The sequence below is a fragment of the Amblyomma mixtum genome, chromosome 7, assembly GCF_055824585.1.
Source record: "Amblyomma mixtum isolate Tamu chromosome 7, ASM5582458v1, whole genome shotgun sequence".
NCBI lineage: Eukaryota > Metazoa > Arthropoda > Arachnida > Ixodida > Ixodidae > Amblyomma > Amblyomma mixtum.
Window position 1 is genome coordinate 64,329,275 of NC_143018.1, and position 21,345 is coordinate 64,350,619.

Sequence of the window (21,345 nt, forward strand, 5' to 3'; positions counted from 1 at the left end):
TTTTGAATTACCGCTGCCTTCAGTCACACCGTGCCGTGCCTCGTTGAATGCTGCAAAACAACGTTCGGCGGGCTTTGCCTTCGGTGGCGTTCGTTTTTTTTTTCCTTCAAAGCAGGCGTGTATACGTTGGAAATGTACCGATACCTTCGATGACGTCATCATGCGCCCCCCCACTCAGTGCGCGCTGCGGGGAAGCTTGAAGGCCGTCGCGATTTTAATCGCTGATTACGTCACCATTTCAGATGCTAGTCCAAAAGGACTTCTCATTCTTTACCTCAAAGTTTCACGTATTCGACCCTTTTAAGCCTGTCGATTCCTAGAACCTATGCAGTTGCCCCTCGTAAAGTTCTGGCTCAGGCCATCTGCATAGCGCCTACAAGGCGGCATCTTCTTGTGAGAATATAGAGTGTGCAGACAAAGGACGATGAGGAGTTCTTGTATGTTCAGAGCGAATATATTTAACAGTGCAGATATTTGTAGAACCATTGATACCAGCTGGACTGTCTTCTCCATGATAATGAAGGTTGAACAGATTTGCTTGAGTGCATCATCCATTGTAGTGAAACAAAAATAGAGTGAAGAGACATTCGACTACGCAAGGCATGTCCTAGACTGGCATAGAACCTAAAATGAGAAGACAATCGGTGCATTTGACCAGTGTTTTTGTTTAGCGAATGAGGCACATATCCTTTAGAAGAGCTTCATGCAGATTACGACAACTGTTCACGTGCCTAGCTGCATCTTAACAGCGTTCAGGCACTGAACTTTTTAGAATATTTCTTTTGAACAAAAAATGTCACCACGAAGGGCAGCGTATTTCGGATCAAGATAGAATTTTGTACTTTTGCTGGGAATTACTGAAGCTTTGTCAAAACGTTCTTATCACGAGGCTTAGCGTCACAGTGGTTTTAGAGTATGTTGAACACCAAACCAATCCAGCAAATATTTCATAACCTTCAGTATACGACAAAGTGAAGTATTGCTATATTCCCTAATGAACCGGTGTCTATTCCATTGCAGTGATGGATGCATCGTAACCGCGCCGAGCCTTGTCCGACTCGGCACCCAAGAAACTATCCTCGTCATAAACAGAGGAGGGGAACCGAAGAATGTTACTCTGCAGGCGACGGATCATCCTGCTGAGGCTCGCCTGCTCTTCAAAGAGTTATTCGTCCTGGCGGCCGGTAAGCGTGTGTCGATTTGTGCACCACAGTTTCACCGGATCTATACGACCTTTAATATATATACACAGGGAAAGAGAGAGACTCAACTGGGCAGGTGAGAAGGCTTCTCACCTGCCCAGTTGAGTCTCTCTCCGTCCCTACATATATATATACAGACAGACAGACAGACAGAGACAGACAGACAGACAGAGACAGACAGAGACAGACAGAGACAGACAGACAGAGACAGACAGACAGACAGAGACAGACAGACAGACAGACAGACAGACAGACAGACAGACAGACAGACAGACAGACAGACAGACAGACAGACAGACAGACAGACAGACAGAGACAGACAGACAGACAGAGACAGACAGACAGACAGACAGAGACAGACAGACAGACAGACACAGACAGACAGACAGACAGAGACAGACAGAGACAGACAGAGACAGACAGAGACAGACAGACAGACAGACAGACAGACAGACAGACAGACAGACAGACAGACAGACAGACAGACAGACAGACAGACAGACAGACAGACAGACAGACAGACAGACAGACAGACAGACAGACATCAGCTAAATGCAGGGAACGGCCACTATAAGTGCTGGCGTAATAAAAAACAGACTAAATCAGCACAAGAGCCCTGACATCACGGCAGACGACTACCCCAAGAAGTAAAGCTTGAAAATCCCCATGTGCTCCTACAGGCCGTTGAAGCTGGCCAAAGCACCAGTGACAATCACAGTAGACGATGATATATGAGCAGCGATGACAGTAATCCTATGCTTTTAGCACCGACCTGCCAGGACTTGTAACCCATACCTCAAGCGATAAGATTTTTCAGACACCGGTGTGCACTAGTAGGTAGCGTTTATAATCGGTAGAGTCAAGTTTTAGTAATTGAATGAGCGCATGCTTGACTTAAAGCGCCGCTCGGTGCAATGGATTAACCCCATGATCACTTCTTCTATTTCATTTTTCTTCGTTTCTGCTACTACTCGTAGACCTGCCCAGCGTAGAGAGTGTTTTACACCTTTTACTACGTCAAACTTCTCCATTCTTATTCCATTCAAGAGTATCTTACCCTTGCCACTGCACCAACAGGTGGGGATAAGCTCGTGCACATGAGACTTGACGAAAGCAAGTTCTCCGCTGTAGACTTCCAGGCAAACCGTTCCAAGTACGTTTCCCTGAGAGTTCAATGCGATGGAGGGTTTGATAAGAAGGCGGTTCTTCTCCTGAGCCCACGATCCGGCTACTTGTTTCTCCAGACGGACAAGCCCATATACAGGCCAAAGGAAACAGGTACGTAAGTGTCTTCTTAAAGCACCGCATGGTTCTCTGAATAATTTTATCCATTTTTTACTGCATTAGCAGTATAGCCTTCTTTTGCCGAAAAGCCGTGGTCTGTGTGCCTGTGTGTCTGTGTGAAGCCTCCACCATCCAAAAGCATCCTCCTAAAAAACTGACCTCTCATACACGAATCTCCGTCCCACCACCCGTTTTACAGTAGTTGCACCCTACACAAAAAATTCCCCCTTCCTCTAAGAGCCTCCTCCTGTGTATGTGTGTGTGTGTGTGTGTACGTGTGCGTGCGTGCGAGGCCTTTAATCTCTGGAAACACCCTTAGGTTGGTGCATATCCGTGCAACCACCGGCGTATCTACCCAAAGCCCACACCTACATCTTAACCACCTACCATTCGAGCGACCTCAGAACTGCAGTACATAAAGCTTGTAATGGCCGTCAGATCTAAACATGGTGAGTTCTAAAACGCATAGCACCGATATTTCGACGCACGTTAACGAGGCCTTGATGTTCAGAATTCTCACCGAGTGGCGGACCTCTGGGTGGACAGCGTTTCTTTGACACGTATTACTTGATTCTGCATTAATCTTTTAATTAAATATGGTAGCATAAAAGTAGGTGACAGTGAGCAACGAATTAAAGAAACAGATAAATTTAAATCAGTTACTAAAAGTAGAAAGGAGGTCATATAGAAAACTTTTATACTTCCAGTCTGTATTTTACATATCTGTGATTATTACAATGAGAAACAATACCACTGCAGCTATTGAAGTTAGTGCTGGGAGCAAAAGGAATTAGCCGCGTATAGAGTTACAAAGTCGAAGCTACAGTACACACCGAGGTTGAGTTAAGCTAACTTGTCCGCCGTTGTTTTAAACAGTCGTTGTCTCCTTTTACCTCGACACAGTCGCCTTTGAGAAGCGCATTTTTCTGCGTTTGACCCGGCTGCTGAGTTGGGTCCTGTAAGGGATCGGTAGCGTTCGCGGGGGTCATTGGAACGCGGCTGGGGGCACTCAAAGCGGAGCGTCTCCTTTCTTGGAACGCGGCCGCTCGCGAACGCGCCGGGAAGTACGGGTGTCCACACGACCCGCGGTACCGATTCGCGCACGTACTGGCACGAATGTATATTTGTGTTTATTTTTATTTGACACGACCGTGCGTTTGGGTTTGTGGAAAGGGCGTTTTGCCCTACGGAAGCTGGAGGGCTGGCCAGGCTCTCGATAAACCAATCATGTGAACATCGTAACATGATTGGAAGCCACCAAATGTGGGCCGGGCCTTTAGGTCTTTAAAACCGGGCCCCGGAGCTGGAAGCGGGGTTGGCGGCAAGGATGCAAGGACGTGCAAGGATGCACGGCAGTAGTCCAGCGACGCGGGACTGCATACGGTCCAGAAAAGCAGCGCGTCAATAACTTGACGGTCACCGGAGGCGGACCAGCGGCGTGGGACAGCTCATCGCAGCGTCCGGGGAAAGTGGCGGTGGACTCCGACGCCAAGGAGCTGGCAATGCGGATCGACGCATCGAAACCGTGAGTTTCCTTGGTCGCATTGTTCACGTCCCTGTGTTCGAGCCGGTAGGACAGCTGAGGGGTACGGAAGGCGGTATGGAAAGCTATCCATGCCGGCCCTCACTCGATGTGAGGTACCAAGTGGAATTAGCGAAGGCGTGCTTAGCGTACTTTCAGGCTGAAGTTGCGAAAGTGAATGGAGGAAAGGCGCCGCTGTGCGAGGAAAAACCTCAGTACGTTAAGTGCGTCTTGGAGGTATTAGAAGCAAGGCGCCAGCAGTGGGGAGACCTGTGATATCTTCCACATGGTGTGGGCATGTCCTCAAAATCCCCACCTCCCCCCTTCCCCTACCCCTTCCAGAGAGGCATGGGAGACTGCCCTTCTCAACTGCTCCTCGCTTGAGTCCCAAAGGGCTCTGGTGAAACGGGCTAGAGACGGGGCATTGTCATGCGGTGTCCCGGACTAGGGACGCCGACCATGTAGCGTGGCCACTGTGGCTCCCAAACTCTATCTCACTAATTAAAAGTTTTCACCACCACCACCAGCAGCAGCTAGAGCTCGAGCTGGCTAAGCTGAAAGAGACTAGGAGAGCTAGTGAACTAGCGAGGGACAACTGCTCCGAGTCGCGAAAGGAGAGGCCACCTGTGCTGGAAGGTAAAGCCTTATGCTTGTCATGCACAGGTCACGAAAACAGCAGTGATGACGCTGAAAGCAATCAGCCGGTATGCGGGAACGCATCTTCGTTAGGAAAGGCCGCAAATGTTTCAGGAAGTGAGAACGAGATTCCTGAAGGGCGCGGAAATATCACAGCTTTTCCGCCACCGCGGGCGGCTAGCAAGGAAAGGGAGCAGCCCGAGTCAGATCATCTGGGGGCGATCGAGACCAAACTGTGCGACAACAAACAGGGCAACGATCAATCTGCAGAGATTAGCTCTACCCCAGATAAGACCAGGGACGAGGGCGCGAGTTCAGGAATAAAAACTCCGTCTCAGGCAAACTGCGAAAAAGAGCAGTTGGTTCAGCGTGAAACGACCAGCGACGATGGACGTCAGATCGGCGAGCTAGCGACAGCAGGAAACCTAGCGTTGCCGCAACCGCACACTCAGTCGGCCATAGGGCATGAAGTGCCCCGTAGCGTTTCTGGTGGCAAGAACCCTTCATCCAAGGCAAAGAGCGGAGGTGGGCCTGCTGGGCCGACCGGGCAGAGCGCCGCAGAGTTGTGGAACACACCCGATGTGTGTCCGGCCAGGTCATTTGAGTACCCGGAAATGAGTGGCGACTTGCCGCAAGGCAAGCTCGGGTCAAGCGACGGCGAGTCAGCTCGTGCAGCAGACGATGCCACGAAGCCGGCCAGCGTCTATCAAGCAGGGAGCGGCGATTTAAATGTTTGCCAGTGCAGGAACGGTGCAAATAGCTCCAAACGCTCCAAAGTACCAGGGGACAGGCGCATAGCCTTCACAGTGAATGTCGGCGCGTGGAACAGTACGTTCCGTGCTGCAGTACGCCAAATTATGCTCAGCAAGACCGGCCGCACTGTTACAGCTGAACTAGGCAAGAGATATGTTCCTTACGCAGCACGCGGTCCGTACGGGCGCGCCGACGAGAGCGTGCCCTTAGGGGCGTCGCATGGTCAAAGATTTGGACCTATAGAGGATAATGACGTGTTTGATCCTGGAGGGCACCAGCTGTTGAGTTCTTGCCCCGCTGTGGCACCAGCCTAATGAGCCGAGTGGCAGTAAGGCGTTAATTGTGTTGAGACGCGTAGTGGCTCGAACGCACACAAGGACGCTCGGTGCGACTAAGGAGGCTCACGTGGCCACTTACGGACGTCGTGCGAGTGCTACTGAACGCTCAAGTTGCGAGTGTCTGTGTGTGTGTGTGTGTGCTCGTTCGCGAGCAGGACGAGGGTGTCTACTCGGAGGTGGTGAACTGGGTGCAACCCACCAATTTGGACGCCGTGTTCCGTGCCACCGTGTGTATTTGTGGAATTTGCTTATGTTGTGTGTGCATTTTGCATTTTGCTTTTGGTTGTTGGTGCCAGCGCTGGTGTAGCTGCGGTATGTCACCCACAGGGTGGGTTTGTGACCCGTACCGATCCCTTTGTTATAATTCTAAAAGTGGCATTTGAGCCCTTTGTAGAATCTTGGGAAGGGCGTGTAAGGGATCGGTAGCGTTCGCGGGGGTCATTGGAACGCGGCTGGGGGCACTCAAAGCGGAGCGTCTCCTTTCTTGGAACGCGGCCGCTCGCGAACGCGCCGGGAAGTATGGGTGTCCACCCGACCCGCGGTACCGATTCGCGCACGTACTGGCACGAATGTATATTTGTGTTTGTTTTTATTTGACACCACCGTGCGTTTGGGTTTGTGGAAAGGGCGTTTTGCCCTACGGAAGCTGGAGGGCTGGCCAGGCTCTCGATAAACCAATCATGTGAACATCGTAACATGATTGGAAGCCACCAAATGTGGGCCGGGCCTTTAGGTCTTTAAAACCGGGCCCCGGAGCTGGAAGCGGGGTTCTGCGCTAAGGTGAGATGCTACGCATCTTCGGCCACGCTGAGTAGGGGCCTCCCCTAGTGTTAGCCAGTTCCACCTCTTTGTTGTTTGGTTTGTCCGTTTTGCTGCTTAATGTCTAGTGCCTCAACTTGATGTAATGTAAATACGTGTACATAAATCTTCAAGTATTCGCCTCACCCCTGCATCGTCACTCATCTTGAGACCGTCACTGACGGAGCACCCCTGGTGCAGAGATCGAGCTTCAGTCTTCCAGTTGGAATAAACCGTCTCTGGCGGGGCACCTCTGGTTTAAAGAAGAAGAAGAACCTGTGATCTTTACTGGTCCCGTGGAGAGCAACAAATCCGTTGTGACGGCGATGACCATCAGTACACTAACTTGACATTTGTTCTCAAAGGCCACTGCTAAAATGTAGTGGAATGAAGAAGATGATACTGCACCGACGCCAACGACGACGAAGCGCTAGCGCCGTAGAAGGCTCATGCTGGAGAACTGCCGCTTGTGTGCCGGTCCCTCGCCTCGCTGCTTCCTAGTCTTCTTGCGCCAGGGTCTTCGTCGCCGGTGCTTCAACGTGCCAATAAACCGCTCTACATTTGGTGGAGGTTGCTGCGTTCACATTTCCCCATCACCGTGGACCTTCGCAGTCGCACCATCCCGATGTCCAAGGCCGGTCAGCCGCCGGTCCGGCCGGCCGGATAGTAGTAAGGCTTTGCAAAAGGCCATGCCCGCGAAGGCACTTCTACAGTGAAAGCTGTTATAGCTTCGGCTTAGCTATGTCGCCACGCACTCTACAGTGAAATCTACATCGTAGGCGAACCTGAGACCTTAATTGCTCAGTGAATTAATTTAGTTTACCTTAATTTTTGGAGTCAACTTAATTTACTTCAATTCAGTTTCACCTGCCACAGTGGGCAGAAGGCAATGTGGAGACCGGGAAATTCCTCTTTTCCTATTTAGAGGGGAAGAAGACAGGGAAACTGCGAGAGAGAAGAGAGTGAGGCGGTAGGAGGCAAAGGGTGGCCTAGCGGCTTGGGAGGCTATGGCGAGAACGGAGGAAAGCGCAAAAGGTAAGTGGTTGCCACGGGAAGACCCCAAAGGGTGGCTACCGGGGAAGGTGGAATGAGCGACTTGAGAGTGGCTCCACGGCATAATGCAGCCACTAAGCCTAGCTCTACAAATCTGTTTGCCTCCGAGTTTCATCCCGGGTTATCTGTGACAGATCTGTTACTGCGCCTATCTGCGTGCAGTATAGGTTATGGGAAATATCGACCTTTCTCAACATTGTCTCACCGTGAGAGTTACGAGAGGGGCTTAGTGAAACCATAACACTAAGTATAAAAGCACATGCGACAGGAAATTTTGAGAGGGCCCTGCCCTTTCTGCATATAATACGGGTCTAATGTGGAGCTTGAAAAGCAGTTTCTTTTTATTGCTTTCGTGCAAGTGCTAATCAGGGCCATGTAATTTTTATTGACTAGAAAGCAATGCATAATTGTGCGCGGCTCATTCCACACGAATACAATGTGTTTTGAATTTGTTTTTGGCGTAAAACAAGCATAACTCTTTGTATGCGATTGCTCTCGTCTTGTGCCATTGTGGTTTTACATAACTTCAGTGCTGTGAGGTGGGCCAGAGAAGAAAAACCCTGTAGTCTATTAGACAAGAAAATTTTTCTGTTTAAAATATTGTTAATTTTACTCTATTTTATTAGATGTTAATAAATTACTAGCAAATACTTCCAGCCTCAAGATTCCCTGCCTGTCTTTTCAGTACATATCCGTGTTCTGGCCGTTGATGAAGCGCTGCTCCCTTCAAATGCCAGCATTCTTCTCGAGATTAAGCTACCAGTAAGCATTTTGTATTTGTTTCACCGCTTCTGAAGGAGTTCGTCAAAACGTTTCTTTTTAGCAGCCTGAACTGTCGTCGCTATGACACCCTGCTGTAAAGTAAAATAAGGTCGGTGTTAAAATATCCAGCTGCGGCATTGCCTCCACACAAAATATTTGGGTGGAGGCAATGTTCATAAAAAAAAGAAAGAGAGAAAAGGAAAGAGGAAAAATATCCAGAAAAAGAGAAAAATTGTTTCGAACACTTTAAATTCATTGCTCTTGATACGCGGTATTTTCGTTTCCAAAGAAACACGGGTGAGGTTGGTGGTACTAGCCTCAGAGCGCTTCCGGTATCAATGGCGGTGCGTATGAAAAGGTTTGGGCTCGTGCAGACGACGCGTCAGCTTTCGATGCTTTTTTTCTTTTTCTCTGGGGTGGCTGCTTGCTCGAAAAACACGCCCTCTTCAAACAGGGAGTGTTCGGGGGCTAAATCACACTATTGCCAGAACAAAAAGCATTAGACAAAGCCGTGTATGTCATTAGTGTAGGTCTTGTACAATAGCAATGGTAACAAAAAAAAAATGTATGCCGTTGCCCACTTATATGTTGGAAGTAAAAGATACTTCACGTAAAGAGAACTGAGAGGTGAAAAAAAAGGTTAAGGTGGTCCTTTGGTACCTGTAATCTGAACAAAAACTTTCCATGATACTTTGCACTACTGCATGTATGCACACAGGGTTTTATTTAGAAAATAAGAAAGCGTCGACAGGAGATAAGATGGGCATCACTGTCGTAGTGATATTTTTGTCCGGAAAGGGCTTTACCCCTCTGGGAAACTGGTTGGAATTTCGGAACTTGCGAACTTGGAGCGGGCTTTCTGAACTGCCTGCGCATGGGAACTCTATTCTGTTTTAGCGAATGGCATGGCACAAGCGCCAGTCTTCACACAGCTCCAGGGGCAGCCAGAGTTTCGGGTGACTGCAGCGTTTGATGCAGCAAATCTTCACGGAATTCCGTTAAACAGAGAAAAAGGCTTCAGAGCAAACGCCTTTTATAGCATCCTTTTGAAGCCGTTAAAGAGTCTGATTGAGAATTTTCTGATCTTAAACGGTGTAAACATTGGAATATTGATTTTATTTAAAGAACAATTTAGTGTTCAAGAAAAAAAAAGAACTTCTGTTTTTTCCGTCCACCACGATCTATGGACACCGCGGTATTACTATTCCGGCAATGTAGGCAGGCAGACATCTTGATTACGTTACGGGGCCTTTTTTTCTGGTTTTCTTCACTTTTTCATCCCAGCGAAATTTTTATAAATCTGAGCGAGTATGCTTTGTGTGCAGAAAGCCGCTTTTTGTACGAAGCAATTTGCTTTATGCAAAGGGCTGAAAATACCAGGTAGCTACTCAATACAGTCAGAATGATATTTGAGTAAATTGCAGTAATTTAAACTTATTTAGTAGATTGTGATTCAGGGCTTTTGTAAAGTTTAAGATATATTGAACTGTGGCCTCTTAGCGCGTAATGCGGCTGATTACTTTATCTTTCGAAAATCAGTGATAATAACCTTTCGAGTAATGAAAAGCTATCTATAAAAGCTTAATTTCCCCTTAATTCAACCAAGTGTAAGAAATGCTAATCTTTGACTACGAAAGCACAAAACTGAAAAGGTGGATTTTTTTATCCGGTCGTATGACGTAAGCGTCTCATCTTAAATGCGCAGATCGTAGTGCAGACCACAATAAAGAAGCACCACTTTCTGTAGTATTATTTGACATCCTACCTTTAGTAAAAAAAAAAAAAAACGAAGGAAATAACGCCTGATCCCTGTAAATCTTGATTTCCGACACAGTTAAGCTATAAGATGTCATGTGTTTACTGTTGTAATAATCTTTCTTCCAAAATTGCTCAGAATCCGCAAGGCATCGTATCTCAAGCACAGAACCTATGGTCATCATCGGAACATCGCAGCTCTGGCATATTCAGCCACAACTATGACCTATCAAAATATGCAATGTTTGGTGAATGGACAATCACGGTCACTTACGGACAACACGTGAGTGTTTTATTCAAGTAAACACTGCGCTTCGACTAATTAGCAGTTAGAACTGCAATAACTTGGAGTGGTTATTTACTTATTCAATTCTGCAGGCCTTTATGGCCCAAGCAGGAGGGGCATACAAATGACATCAGTGTACAGAACGAAGGTAGCAAATAATAATTTCAAAACACTTGTTATTTGGGCAATAGAATATGGGCAAAACAAGCACTAAACGAAATGCAAACCGAGCTCTTCAATTGGGAAAGTCAAACATAAACCAACAGAAGTAAGCCAGTTACTGAAATATCCAAAATTGAAATGTCAAACATGCAGCAAGGCAAAAACACAATCAGTTTGGGCAACCAAAAAGCAGACAAGAAAAACATTTAAGAGCAGTTCAAGGTTTCAGTTGAATCAATGCTGGTTAGAAGAGGCAGAGGTAAGTTGTTACAATCTGTTATCGTGCGAGGAAAAAAAGAATATTTAAAAACATTAGTTTTGGTGCTGTATGGCGTTAGAGAGTCATCGTGTCGATGTCGTGTTCGGCGTGCCGTAAGTAGTGTTATGTACGGATCAGGAGCAGGAGCAAGAAGGTTATTTTTAAGAAGAAACAAATTTTAAGCGCTGAATTTTTCTTCTCAGTTCCACTGTCGTTATTCCATGTTTCATTAGTGCTGTCGGGGAATCAGTTGTACGGTACTTAGAAAAAATAAACCTGACTGCCTTACGCTGGATTCTTTCGAGTGCGTCAATGTTAGTTTTGGTATAAGGGTCCCATACTACGCATGCATATTCAAGTTTTGGTCTTATTAATGATGTATATGCTAAAAGTTCACTTTCGGCGTGGGCGTGCTTCAATTTATGACGGAGAAGGCAGTTTCCGAAAGGCTGTGTCACATACGTTAGTAATGTGAGTGTTCCAGTTTAGGCTATTTGTTAGTGTGACGCCAAGATATTTATACTCGCTCACTTAGGTTAATGGTTCTGTCCCGAGGGCGTAGGGAAAAGAAAGGTTAAGTTTCTTGGTTATTTTCATATACACTGTTTTGTCAGCGTTCAATTGCATATCCCAAAAGTGACACCAGGAAAGAATATTTTGAAGATTATCATTAAGAGTTATCTGGTCATCCTCGCTTGACACTTCTGAACAGCATACAGTCGTCTGCAAACAATCGTATTTGGATGGGTTCGGTAATAACGCTCACAATGTCATTACTATATATTAAAAACCACAACGGTGCTAGCACACTGCCCTGAGGGACGCCGGAAGTAACTGAAAGTTCATGGGAGTAGTAAGTACCAATATTAACAAACTGTCTACGATCAGTGGCCTATGCAGCAACCCAGTTAATAATGAAAGGAGGAAGGTTAATCATTTTAAGCTTTTCAATAAGCTTAGAGTGTGAAACAAGGTCAAAGGCTTTCCTGAAGTCTAAAAAAATAACATCCACCTGGCCAGATTTGTCTATAATTCTAGCAAGGGAATGGATTACAGCTGTTAATTGTATCATTGTAGAAAAAATGCCGCCGCGGTGGCTCAGTGGCTATGGTGCTCGGCTGCTGGCCCGAAAGACGCGGGTTCGAACCCGGCCGCGGCGGTTGAATTTCTTTGGAGGAGAAATTGGAGGCCCGTGTACTGTGCGATGTCAGTACACGTTAAAGAACCCCAGGTGGTCGAAATTTCCGGAGCCCTCCACTACGGCGTCTCTCATAGCCTCAGTCGCTTTGGGACGTTAAACCCCATAAACCAACCAACCATTGTAGAAAATCTTTTACGAAAACCATGCTGCGCAGGTGAAAGCATATTGTTATCCTCCAGAAAATCTCTGATGAAGTTGGCTATGACGTGTTCAAGAGTCTTACAACAAGATGATGTTATTGAAATTGGTCGGTAGTTAGTAATCATTGTGGGGTCTCCCTTCTTCTGCACTGGCACTACACGTGCCGTTCGCCAGTCAGGAGGAAAGGCTGCAGTGGACAGTGACGCACAGAAAATTATTACCAGAAAGCGTGACAGCATTTCTGCGTATCGGCGCAGAAAAACATTCGGTATGTTATCCGGTCCTGGGGTAGATTTTGTTTTTAGATTAAGGAGCACGGAAAGCACACCTTGGGCGGATAAAAATTCAGGAGATACATTTGATAAAGGTGAAAGGGGAAGTGCAAGCTGTTCTGAGTTAATAAACACATTGTGGAACAATGCAATAAAGTGTTCGGCGATACTTCACTTTTCGACAACGGGAATGCCATCTTTTATTATTTGATCCACTGCTTTTATAAGTGTACTGTGCGAAGTTGTTGCATGCTGTCGTTAAGATTTATTTCTCCTTTTAGTGACGAATGTGTTTTCGTTACCAGCTATTATTACTCATGCCTCTAACTTTTACTAAACTGGACCTAATTTTTACTGTTTCTTAGATGTATTGTTATTTCTCGTTGCAGAAAAGCCATAAAACCGAGGTTTCATTTGACGTCAAAGATTACGGTGAGTAAAGTTTTCTGCAATCAATTTATTCATAATAGACATCGTATACCGTGCAGTTTCATAAGTTGAAATAATATAACTTGAACCTACCTCAGGAGAAATTCCTGCGTCACTGCTGCATCACAATGTCAGGAGAAAATTACATTCAGTTCAGTCCAGTCTACAACCAGGAACAAAGTTCATTCATAGGTGCTCGTCAAAGCCGTTAAGTGACAGTAGATATCACCAATAATCTACATCACCAATAATTTGACCGGGTTGATGAACTAAGGCCTAAATGTGTTATAGAGAGAGAAAAAACATAACCCAAAATCAAATTTTTAAGGGTACTTCTGAAGACTGAAGTTATCAAAGCACAAGTGTTAGTATCAACGTAGGAATAATTAAAACTTTTGCTTTTAAAATTATGCCCCATCCTACTACTTCAAAGAGGGTCGAACTTTAATTTGTTTTCTAGCACAGCAACATAGAACAAGCAAATATTTTAAGCCTAATTTCAAAAGTGCGACAAGACTACAAAGCTTCTTAGATTTAGGGTAGCATAGCGCTAATAAAAACTATTTTCGGTAATTATTTAGTTTTCAGATCGCAAAAGCGCCTCATGGCCTACCAATAGCCTAGTTTTGATATGTAGGGAAGGGAGGAAGGTGGGAGTTAAAGAGAAAAGAGTTATATAGGTGCTTTAGTGGAGGGCTCCAGAATAAATTCTACCACCTGGGCATCTTCACATGCACAACACACAGGCACCTCTTGCGTTTCACCTCCATTGAAACACGGCCGCCGCGACGGGTTCGAACTCGGGTACTCCGGCTCACTAGTCGAGCCCGCTAACCAAGCGGGCATAATCAAGGCCGCTAGGGCGCTTTACGAATCAGAATCAGAATCAGTTTATTGGAATAAAAAAGAACATACGAGGTGGACAAATATATACAGCAGGAGGTCCCGTAGTCAATGACTGTACTGGGACCTTCTTGAGACCTCCTTGAAACCTCCCGGTTCTCCTGGGACCTCCTGTTTGTGGGGTTTCCTGAAGGAGGTTGAGGATGAATTTCGTTCCCTTACATTCCGTTTTGCATTACAATATTTTCTCGCTCTCTCTATAAGGCAGATTACGAATGAAATGATAGTCTATGCCCTCTGTTGATAGTCTATGTCCTCTGTGCCCGTGTATCGGCTCCTTACCTTGGGCTTATGGACTCTAGTTTGTTGAACTTGGTTCAGCGGATGTATGTTCCCTCTTCTGCAAAGCCGCCTTTTTTTTAATACTACAAATCGACTCTGCCCACCAAGGCCTGGCTTTGCGCCAACGGAACTTTTGTGCCATGGTTGGTGAACTGCCACCTCTGTGACCAACCGGGGGCGATCGACCATTGCTTTATGTGGTGACGTGATGCAGTGTTTTTCCCTGGACATGCCTAACGGACACTTGCAAAGGACATTGAGGTCTCACGTTACCCTATAAGGTTCCTGCCTGTATTGAAAGACTCTGGGATTCCTTGCTCCTGTTAGGAATGATTGGATATTTTAACTTGTGGAAGGGATGCATGATGGGCCTCCATGCAGCATGGCTTTTTTCAGCTAAAAAAATGGCTGAGGCTTAGCTAAGGTTAAGCCTAGTCATATGCGAAGCATATTGATGGCTAGGCTTTGTAATACATGGCTTTCCTTGGTTCACGTTCATCCCGCTCTTCATCGGTCTCTGTGGCACGCTGAAGCTTTCGCTTCTCGTTCAAATCAGCCCTGCTTCTAGGCGGCATCCCAACACCTGGCCGCCTCGTAAGTGCCCGGAGATGTTGTTGTTGTTGTTGTGACTGAGAGAAGGATGAAAAGGAAATTGCACGGGCCTGCTACTGGCTCGAGCCAAGCCACCACCGCTGCCAACGTGCAGATAGAGGAGAGGTAAGAGATCAGAGGAAAGAGAAAAAGGCAAGAAAAGACGCGCGTCGCAGCAACAACTGCGTCCGGCGGAGCGGACGCTGCTGAAAAAATCAGATAAGCGGCCGAAGCCGCGCTCGCCGAAGCGAGATCAGATACTCCTTTTCTGCCCGCAGAGCGAGGCAAGCTCAGCTTTATACCGCTGCTGTAGCGTCACGTGGTCAGCTGCAGCGCCTCTGATGTGGAGCCTCCACCGCCGCGGCCGACCGCGCGAGCCGGCAGCCCATCTCTCCTCTGCTTTGACGTCATGTTGTCACGTGGTCAGCCGCCGCGCCTCTGATGTGGAGCCTCCACCGCCGCGGCCGACCGCGCGAGCCGGCAGCCCATCTCTCCTCTGCTGTGACGTCATGTTGTCACGTGGTGTCACGTGGTCACGCTAAAGGTCAATGGTAGCTCCACCGCCGCGCTCGACGGGCTGTAGTGTAGCTCTAGTAATATGCTTCGCATAATATCTGCTCAGAGAACAGTGTGCCTTGGTGCGGGAAGTCTATGCCGCGCAGGGTCACCCTACTCAATGGTCGCCGTTTCTTGATGCATGCATATCACTCTCGGAATTTCGATGTGCGGGCGGAGTACGGTATACTAAGGCAGGAGAAAGTGTGTCGGCATCACGGAATTCTACTCGTGTATGCAAGGCATATGACAGGTCAGCGAGATTGATTTCCATGTGATGTAGAAAATATCCTCGCGGTTTAGCATTGCTGAGCCCAGAATTTTGAGCGAAAGCAGGTATTTGCAGGTGGAGACCAACGCCACGTACACTCGCCGTGAAAAGTAAATGCAAGGCGACTTTGTCAAAAAAATTTAATTACTTTAAATGTTTAGCATAATTATCCATGTTTGTTGGTTCGCAGTGCAATTCGCAACAATCACAATTAGGCTACACGTGTGTACTCAAGGATGTATGAATTAAGGGGGGAAATGATTAAAGTTTTTCGTTAATATTGCCTACCATTTACTCCTGACGTCACCGCTACATGAAAGCGAGATTGTGGTGTTCACTGACCCAAGGATCCAGTTGTGCGTCTTTCCTTTAGTCAAAAGCCGCCGCGGTGGCTCAGTGGTTATGGTGCTCGCCTGCTGACCCGAAAGACGCGGGTTCGATCCCGGCTGAGGCGGTTGAATTTCTTTGGAGGAGAAATTCCAGAGGCCCGTGTTCTGTGCGATGTCAGTGCACGTTAAAGAACCCCAGGTGGTCGAAATTTCCGGAGTTCCCCACAACGGCGTCTCTCATAGCCTTAGTCGCTTTGGGACGTTAAACCTCATAAAACCAAAACCAAACCAAAATGAATGGAATCTACAAGTTGTCGTGATGCGGTCCACTTGTTTTGAGTGGTTTTGTTTTTGAGGAAAGGAAATGACGCAGTAACTGTCCCATCTTGGTGGACACCCGAACTGTTCCGTATGGCAATTATAAAGGAGGCAGTTAAAGAGGAAAGGAAAAAAGAGTTAATTCAAAATTGAAAATTGGCTCTTGAGTAAAGGAAATTGGCGCAGTATGTGTCACATCTTGGTGGGTGCCTGAACCATGTCTTAAAGGCAATGGAAAAGGAACGAATGAGAGAAGTTATCTCGCATGGCTGCCCCACCTCAATCACTCCTCTACTTGAAGGTGAAATTGCGGCACCGGTGACCTTGACTTGACTAGGGCACTGAAGCTTTCGCTTGAAACAAAAAAAAAGAGTTTCTTGAAGCCACAGAAGCAGTGTGTCCGCCTCACGATAGAGGAAGAGATGTTCGTTTCCACGACTTCATCAAGAGAGAGAGAGAAAACTTTATTTACAAAGGAATTCGGGGCACGCCCCAGGGTCAACGCACGACCCCACTGCACTCAAGTGTTTATGTTCCTGCGGTCCATAACACTGGCAGCACGGCCGGTGGCGATGGTCTGCACGGCCGGGTCCTCCGAACGCAGCAGGGTCTCCCAGTCCTCCCAGGTCTTGAGGTTCTCTAGGTCCCGCGGGGGAGGGTCCGCCGAGCAGAGGGAAAGGATGTGGAGGGAAGAAGCGAAGGGTACTGGGCATAGGGCGCAAGCAGGAGTGGGGAAGGAGGGATGATAGTGGGTTAGGGTAAGGGGCGAGGGGAGAGTATGTGTTTGTAATCTGCGCCAGAGTGTTGCGTGTCTGTTATCTAGGGAGGGGTGGGACGGGGTGTAGAGCTGGCGAGAGGCTCTGTATGCCTGGGTCAGCTCACTGAATGAGTGCATGCGATCCTTCTTGAATCCCCGATCCCAGGCCACCTGAGCCCGGTTTAAAGAACCTCGGGCTAAAAGGTTGGCAGCCTCGTTTCCGGGATTCCCGGAGTGCGCAGGCACCCATATCAGCTCCACTTGGCGGGGCGGGGGTGCACCGGGCGAGTCCAGTATGCCAAAAGCAAGGACATGAACTCGGCCTCGAGCAAAATTTAGAATCGCAGTTTTAGAGTCAGTTAAAATATAACGGGCTTCCGTGCGGGTTATAGCAAGTGAAATGGCGGCTTCCCCTGCAACCTCTGGCGACGTGTCTGGAGGGAGAGGTAGTGTGAGGAGCGTGGATGAAGAGGAGTCCACCGCAGCTGCTGTCGCTTCATCACCCGTGCAGGCAGCGTCCACCCATACGGCGTCCGGCTGGGGGCCGTACGCTCGATGGAGTGCCTTCGCACGGGCTCTGCGGCGCTGCTCATGGTGGGACGGGTGCATATTCCTCGGGAGCGGCCTGATGAGGAGCTCCTGGTGAAGGGGTCGTGGGATGGCGAGGAGGGTTGGGTCGTTGGCCGGTATTATTATTCCGAGGCAGTCCAGGATATACCGACCTGTGGAAGTTTTTGTGAGCCTGATGTATTGGGCCTGTCGGTGGGCCTCCACCAGTTCCCCGATCGTGTTGTGGAGGCCCAGGCCTAGTAATCTGTCTGTGGGTGTGTTGAGGGGAAGATGAAGTGCTACCTTGAATGCCTTGCGAATCAAAGCATCCAAAGCGTTTATGTCATGTTTGGATAGTTGTAAGTATGGGGTAGTGTACAGTACAGGGCTGAGGTCAAAGGCATGAATGAGGCGACATAGGTCGCGCTCCTTCATGCCTCTATGATGTCCCGAAACCCTGCGGATGAGGTGCGATATCGCGCCTGCAACCTGCTTGAGTTTCTTGAGGGTAGTGGTGTTTTTGCCATCGTTCTGGATGTGCAGGCCCAATACACGGAGGTTGCCAACCTCAGGTGCCGGGTAACCATTCAATTCAATGGCAATGAGGGAGCGGGGACAGCGGCGGTTCTTAGGCCGGATGAGGAGCAGTTCGGTCTTCTCTGGGGAGCAAGACAGTCCGATGGTCCGTGCGTAATTTTGGGTGAGGGTGGCTGCTTCCTGTAAGGTGTTCTCTATGTCACCGTCACTGCCGTGGGTGGTCCACAGGGTGATATCGTCGGCATAAAGAGTGTGCTTGAGGTGGGGAATAGTTGCCAATTTCCGGGCGAGGGGTACGAGGGTTATGTTAAAGAGAAAGGGGGAAAGGACGGACCCTTGTGGGGTGCCGATACTCTGAAGTGTGTAGGAGGGGGAAGACAGAGGGACGAAGTGTATCTCAGCCGTGCGGTCAGTCAGGAATGCTTGAATGTAGGCATACGTGCGCACACCTACATTCAATGGGGATAGAGCAGTCATGATCACCTGATGTTCAATGCGATCAAAAGCTTTGGAGAGATCCAAAGCTAAGACTGCCTTGGTGTGACCTGGAAGAAGCGGGTCAAAAAGGTCGTGTGTGAGTTGCAGCATGGCATGCTGTGCGGATAGATGAGGGCGGAATCCCACCATGCTATGCGGGTAGAGATTGTTGTCCGCCATGTGACTTGTGAGTCTCGCTAAACAACATGCTCGAGGAGCTTCCCGAGGCATGAGGTTAGCGAAATCGGGCGAAGGTTTTGAATGGTGAGTGGTTTGTTGGGTTTTGGTATAAATATTACCTTCGCGTGGCGCCAGGACTGCGGGAGGTTACCCTCCCTCCAGCACTGGTTGAAGTATTTCGTAATGTGGGTGATCGATCGGTCATCCAGATTACGGAGCATGGAGTTTGTGATTTGGTCTGCACCAGGTGCGGAGTTGGCGCGGAGAATTAGGAGGGCCGCTCTGACTTCCGTCTCCGTGATGTCGGTGTCGAGTGTGGGATTTGGTTGTCCTGTGCAGTGGGGTAGAGGTGTGGGGCCGCCTGGAGATGTGTACATGGTTTGAAGTGTGTCTAAAAGGGTGTCGGGATCGTCAATATGTTCATGTGTGAGGCGTTTCACGTGGTGCTGTGCTGCTGATTTGGTGCGTGTGGGGTCAATGAGGTGTCGGAGGAGTTGCCATGCACGTTTGCTGGACAGGTTTCCGGCGATGCCGTCACATAACTGTCCCCAGTTGGATCGACAGAGCTCCTCAGAGTGCTGTTGGATTTGTGTCTGCAGCGCGGCCAGCCGCTTTTTAAGCGTTCTGTTGTGTTTGTTGCCTTTCCAGCGTTCCAGGATGCTGTGATAAGCCTCCCAGAGGTGGGCTAGGCGTGTGTCAAGGGTCGGTGTTTCGGTTGTAGTTTCAATGTGTCGCGTGTTGTGGTGAACGTCATGCTTGAGTGATTGCACCCATGCATCGATGTCTGCGATGGGAGTGTCTGGGAGGGCGGTGCGTGCAGCGCGAAAGGCATCCCAGTTAAAGAGTTCGTGTGTCATATTTGCGTGACGGGGTGGTTTGTATGGGACAGTGATTTGTATAATGTAATGATCACTGCCCAGTGTATGTTGTGTTCTGTTCCAGGTAACGCCGCGGATACAGCGGCTCAGCGTCAGGTCCGGACTGGTGTCCATGCTGACACTGTTGCCGATCCGCGTAGGCGTCTGAAACGTGTTGTGCACAGTGAGTTGGAGGTTCTGCAGGAGCAGCCAGAGCCTGCGACCTCGATGTGTCGTGGTTGTGTATCCCCAGTCAGCATGCTGACTGTTGAAGTCCCCACCGATGAGTAGGGGATGTTTCCCTGCTAGATGGTGTAGCTTTCGCAGAAGTAATTCTAGCGGGGCCATCGGCAGGGACGGGGGGTGGTATATGTTTGCTATAAATATAGAAGGAAGTGAATGTGTGTGATGTATAATTTCCGTGATCACGCAGGGCGTCTCAGACGTAATGTGATGAGTTTTGTAGGTGAGGCTGCGGTGGATGAGTGTGGACGCCCTGGGTGTGTTAGTGGTATCCGAGTGTGTAGATGTGTAGCTGGGGAGGGTTGCTCGGTGTGCAGTCTCCTGGAGAAGAAGTATGTGGGGCGTGGGTGTGATGGTGGGAAGGAGAAGTTGCAGAGGTGCGCGCTTTGCCCGGAAGCCGCGGCAGTTCCAAGTTATAATGGGGAGATAATTAGTGTTCCCCCCCGCCATATTGGATGGTGGGGGGATTGAGGAGGGTAGTAAGACGGGTGTCAATTGGTATGTGTGGCTCAGGAAAGGTGTTTTGTGCTTGCGGAGGTAGGATGGGGGGAGTGGAGGAGGTTTGAAGTTGGGTGAAGCGATGCGTAAGATTATGTTCCAAGAGCTCCATCATCTTGGTAAGCATAGCGTCCATGCGCTGCTCAAGTTTTTCGGTGAGGGTGGGGGCAAGGTGATTGAATCTGGCCTCGAGGCGGGCGTCTAGCTCTTTTAGTTTATGGTCAAATTTTGCTTCGAGTGCTGCTAATTTAGCGTCTATTTCTGGGGGCACGGGAGGGGGTGTGGCGTCTGTGGTGCGCTGTTTCCTTCCAGTAGGGGTGCTGGAAGTGTCTGTGGATGATGGGGTCGAATTAATGACAGGGGGTGCGGGTTGAGGGGGCATGGAGGGGGCGGGGGTGCTTAGGAGAGAGGAAAGGCGGCTTACCTCGTCACGCAAGGCCTTGAGTTCCTGGTCTCTCGGGTCTGCCTGGGAGGACTGGGGTGGTGGGGGTTGACGGGTGGTTTTGCCGGAAACACGGTCTGCCCAGGTGAGACGCGTGGCGTTCTTGCTGCCATTCTGCCGACTTGTAGAAGGCGACCGGGAAGCCGTCGAGCTGCGTCTGCTGGCTGTACCTGGTTGATCGCAGCGGGAAAGCCGCGATGTATCCGGAGGAGAGAGAGCGTTCTTCGGGGACGCTAGTTTGCGGCCCCGTCCCTTGCAGTTCCCGGTGCCGGTCATATGACGGCCTCCGCAGAGAATGCAGCTGGGGGTGCATAAGGGCACATCTTCCTTTGGGTGGGACTGCCCACAGCGGGGGCACTTATGGGATCTCGGGTGGACACACACGTCTGCCCGGTGACCAGGGACGCGGCAGTTAGTGCAGGCGTCTATATGCCCTCGATAGGGTGTGCACCTGTGGAGGGCTCCTCCATAAAGAACGGCGCGTGGGACAGGTCCAGCTCGCAAAGTGATTAGGATGGAACGCGTGGAGTCCATTCGGCGGGCGTCGGGCGTCCACGATGAGGGCGTCTGGGTTGCCGGTGATCAGGTCTTGGAGGAGCTCTGTCGGGGTCTCATTCCAATAAGCATTGGAGATGACTCCGCGTACCGCTCCATCCGGCGGGGCTATGTAAGCTGCGACGGCGAAGTCCTTGCCTTGGTTTTT

General features: G+C 49.0%; 1 pseudogene across 1 annotated transcript in view; it reads left to right on the forward strand.

Annotated features, from left to right (window-relative positions):
* Positions 1 to 994: 994 nt before the first annotated feature.
* LOC149336304 (complement C3-like) overlaps positions 995 to 21,345 on the forward strand; it is a 107,200-nt pseudogene continuing 86,849 nt past the window's right edge. Inside the window, exons 1-5 of the transcript XR_016284511.1 lie at positions 995 to 1,184; positions 2,280 to 2,480; positions 8,272 to 8,348; positions 10,243 to 10,386; positions 12,814 to 12,856. The product of XR_016284511.1 is annotated as a complement C3-like (transcript). The remainder of the gene's footprint in view (positions 1,185 to 2,279; positions 2,481 to 8,271; positions 8,349 to 10,242; positions 10,387 to 12,813; positions 12,857 to 21,345) is intronic.